The 4831-nt window shown below is 41.9% G+C and overlaps 1 protein-coding gene across 1 annotated transcript in view; it reads left to right on the forward strand.

Moving 5' to 3' along the window:
- Nucleotides 1-923: 923 nt before the first annotated feature.
- The window catches only part of LOC128652765 (transient receptor potential cation channel subfamily M member 2), a 1288705-nt gene continuing 1284797 nt past the window's right edge, over nucleotides 924-4831 (forward strand). Inside the window, exon 1 of the mRNA XM_053705696.1 lies at nucleotides 924-992. The gene's annotated coding sequence lies outside the window, so the exon portion shown is untranslated. The remainder of the gene's footprint in view (nucleotides 993-4831) is intronic.

The raw sequence follows: 4831 nt of genomic DNA on the forward strand, positions 1-4831 counted from the left end.
ACTCAATAATAAATTAATTTCACTTACCTAATATTTCCCTCATCTAACTCTGTATTAACATCCTTCTCAATCTTGCAGTCCTCACCTCCTGTTTCTCAACCTCCTACCCTTCTAGATTGTAAGTTCCCACGGGAATAGGGCCCTCAATCCCTCCTGTATGTGTTTGTAAATTTTGTCCTGTATCTTACAAGTCTGGTATTGTTTTATTTAAATGAATTGTATCCATGGACAGCGCTGCGGAATATGTTGGCGCTTAATAAATAAAGTATAATAATAATAATAAAAATTGAAAAAGGACTTTTTAAAAGGTGCGTAGTTACGTTGCGTGACGGCCAAAAAAGTGTGCGGTACAGCTGTACCTAGAAGACTCGTAATAGCTGCGGTAGTGAAAAAGCAGCGTTATACTCATAACGCAAAACTCGTAATCTAGCCGATAGTAAAACACATGATAAAAAGCTGTTTAAAAATGCTTTTTGCTGTTTTAAGGTATTTGAGTGGAAAGGGTTCCAAAGTGTTATCTATCTCTATCTATGTGTGTGTATGTATGTGTAATATATATATATATATATATATATATATATATATATATATATATATATATATATACACACATTGCATTTAACCACCTTGTGATATACGATATACATTTAAAAAAACATTTTTATTAATATTTATATGAATAGATTTTATCAGATAGTATAAATATAAGTATAACAGTTTAGCGCACCACTTATTTAGCCCAGAGTTGGTATCAGAGTAACAGTGGGTTAAATTACAGGAATGCACAAGCTTTTGGCAGAAAACAGGAATACATCACATAGTCATAAGCTAGCAGTTATTTGGTGCTGAAATAGGAGTTGTGTATTTTTAGTAAATCAGGAAGTATTGAGAATTGAATTGTCATTTCACCCTGTGCCTGTGTGTGTGTGAGGAGACTTTACAGTGATTCCTGCTCCCTGTGCACACCCTGCTGTGATGGGCCCCCAGTAAAGGTAAGTTGTGCTAGACTGATGCACACTTACTGCTAACATCTAATACAGAGGGGCTTCACAGGAGAACAGTAGCAGTAAAGGAGAGTATTGTCTGCCAAAACTCATTATGTGAGTGATAAGAAGCGTGAGGAGACTGAGAGTGTGAAGAGAAGGCCGATAGTGAGGAGGATACATGAAAAGAGGAGGAGACATGAGAGGAGGAGACATGAGGGGAGGAGACATTAGGGGAAGAGACATGAGAGAAGGTTACATGAGAGTAGGCTACATGAGAGGAGGTTACATGAGGGGAGGTTACATGAGGGGAGGTTACATGAGGGGAGGAGACATGAGGGGAGGAGACATGAGGGGAGGAGACATGAGAGGAGGAGACATGAGAGGAGGAGACATGAGAAGAGGTTACATGAAAAGAGGAGACATGAGAAGAGGTTACATGAGGGGAGGTTACATGAGGGGAGGTTACATGAGGGGAGGTTACATGAGGGGAGGAGACATGAGGGGAGGAGACATGAGGGGAGGAGACATGAGAGGAGGAGACATGAGAGGAGGAGACATGAGAAGAGGTTACATGAAAAGAGGAGACATGAGAAGAGGTTACATGAGAGGAGGAGACATGAGAGGATGTTACATGAGAGGAGGTTACATGCGAGGAGGTTACATGAGAGTAGGAGACATGAGAGGAGGAGACATGAGAGGAGGAGACATAAGAGGAGGTTACCTGAAAGGAGGTTACGTGAGAGGAGAAGACGTGAGAGGTGGAGATGTGAGAGCAAGAGACATGAGAGGAGGTTAAGTGAGAGGAGGAGACGTGAAAGAAGGGGACGTGAGAGGAGGAGACGTGAGAGAAGGAGACATGAGAGGAGGTGACATGAGAGGAGGTGACATGAGAGGAGGTGACATGAGAAGAGGTTACATGAAAAGAGGAGACATGAGAAGAGGTTACATGAGAGGAGGAGACATGAGAGGAGGTTACATGAGAGGAGGTTACATGAGAGGAGGTTACATGAGAGTAGGAGACATGAGAGGAGGAGACATGAGAGGAGGAGACATAAGAGGAGGTTACCTGAGAGGAGGTTACATGAGAGGAGAAGACGTGAGAGGAGGAGATGTGAGAGCAGGAGACATGAGAGGAGGTTAAGTGAGAGGAGGAGACGTGAAAGAAGGGGACGTGAGAGGAGGAGACGTGAGAGAAGGAGACATGAGAGGAGGTGACATGAGAGGAGGGGACATGAGAGGAGGTGACATGAGAGGAGGAGACATGAGAGGAGGTAACATGAGAGGAGGAGACATGAGAGGAGGTTACATGAGAGGAGGAGGTAACATGATAGGAGGAGACATGAGAGGAGGAGACATGAGAGGAGGTTAGATGAGAGGAGTTTATATCAGAGAAGTTTACATGAGAGGAGACATGAGAGGATGTTACATGAGAGGAGGTTACCTGAGAGGAGGAGACATGAGAGGAGGTTACATGCAAGGAGGAGACATGAGAGGAGGAGACATGAGATAGGTGACATGAGAGGAGGAGACATGAGAGGAGGTTACATGAGAGGAAGAGACATGAGAGGAGGAGGCATGAGAGTAGGTTACATTAGAAGAGTAGACATGAGGGGAGGAGACATGAGAGGAGGAGACATGAGAGGAGGTTACATGAGAGGAGGTTACATGAGAGGAGGTTACATGAGAGGAGGAGACATGATAGGAAGAGACGTCAGAGGAGGAGATGTGAGAGGAGGAGACATGAGAGAAGGAGACATGAGAGGAGGTTACATGAGAGAAGGAGACATGAGAGGAGGTTACATGAGAGGAGGTTACATGAGAGGAGGAGACATGAGAGGAGGTTATATGGGAGAAGGAGACATAATAGGAGGTTACATTAGAGGAGGATACATGAGAGGAGGAGACATGAGAGGAGGTGACATGAGAGGAGGTTACATGAGAGGAAGAGACATGAGAGGAGGAGGCATGAGAGGAGGTTACATGATAGGAGGTCACATGAGAGAAAGTTACATGAGAGGAAGAGACATGAGGGGAGGAGACATGAGAGGAGGAGACATGAGAGGAATAACGTTAAAGCAGTTCCTCTAGTTAAACGTGCCCCATAATTACTCATAGGTATCTTCCTGGATATAGTCAGTGATAAGATAAACAAATATATAAACAGCACAAACTAGCTGGGTGCATACGATTGAGTACTAATTCCTAATGGGTTCTCAATTTAGACTGAGAGCCATACAAGTATAATTAATCATATATATATATATATATATATATATATATATATATATATATACACATACATACACTCAATTTAGACCTATAGTTATATATACAAGAAATTATTCAATCCGAACAGTGACACTCCAACAAATAATAATATCAATGTGCCAAAACCCTCCTTGGGATATAGAATTAGATCTCATATGACATAATCATTGGACTGATCATTAACAAGTGGCAATAAAAGATTTGTAAACAAACACAATATATTAGATACATTGTGTCAGATCCTATTGGGAGCTATAAAATGACCTCATATATCTAAGCATTGGTCAGTTATTTCACAAGTGGCAATCAAGGTCATATATTTAACAGGGTCAGTCCATAATAATCATATAACAATGTTCCAAGATAATGTAACATCACAGTCCAGTGCAATCCAATGCATATCACAATAGCAATATTATCAGTGTTAGTTGTGGTATCATCCTCATTTATGGCAAGTCCCCCATTCCGCCATCGGTCATTATAAACTCAACATACTTCTATGTAATGTCCATTTATGTACCAGCCAATTTTACACTATGAAGAAGTTTAGACCCTAGCCATGGCTAGCCCCACTATGACATTGAGCCATCCAAGGTATGGTACTCCAACTGAAGGTTTCGTAGCATCAAGATAATTTGGGGGTACTCACCTAGAGATATGAGGTTTGATCAGTTCTAATGGAAAGCAGTGCCAGTCGTTGGACATGTTCAAGCCGTAGGGGTGAAGGGTGCCAAGTCTATAAATCCAGCAAGGTTTCCAGTTGCAGCAGAGTTTTGTCTCTTTCACCCCTCTGTTTCAGAGGGGATACATGGTAGATGAGGATGAACCTTAAGTCAGTTACCTTGTGATTTGCTAGTAAGAAATGTCTAGCTACTGGTTGTTCTGAGGTGCCCTTATCCAGTGCTGTACAGATTGCAGATCTGTGGTTGGCCATCTGTAGGCGGGCATTATCTGTGATTTTGCCAATATAAAATTGGCCACAGCAAAAGCTAAGAAGATATGACTGGTTGTGCATGTGATGTAGTGTTTAATGATATATTTCTGGGAGGTATGCGGGTGTCTAAAGAACTTACAGGGGATCATTCCACTTCAGGTTGTGCATCCAGTGCATCTAAAACAACCCATTTTCATTGTTTTCAATCATTGTTCCTTTTGGTAGCACTGATTAGGGTTGGTAAACATCAGTAGATCTCTAAGGCTTCTGCCTCGTCTATATCCCATGATCGGTGGATCCATGTGCCTGAATGGTAATGTAGTATCTGTTTCAAGAATCTCCCATCTTTCACGGATAGTGTTAGCCAGTTTTTTCTTCTCCCAATTAAAAGTAGTGGTACATATCATCCTGTTTTTAGTGTTATATTCTTTAGCCTTCAGTTCCACATTATCATTGTTTGCAGTTATCTCCTGTATCACTTCTTTGATTAGATTTTCTCTATAGCCACATTGAAGGAACTTATTGGCGGCCATCATCTCAAGTTGTTGTTTGCGATTTGTGGCTTGGTGTTGCTCCTCATTACCCATACAATTTGTGATTTAATAATCTCTTTGCGGGTGTGTGGTGGATGATTGCTAGTAGC

Source organism: Bombina bombina, chromosome 3, assembly GCF_027579735.1.
Source record: "Bombina bombina isolate aBomBom1 chromosome 3, aBomBom1.pri, whole genome shotgun sequence".
Taxonomy (NCBI): Eukaryota; Metazoa; Chordata; class Amphibia; order Anura; family Bombinatoridae; genus Bombina; species Bombina bombina.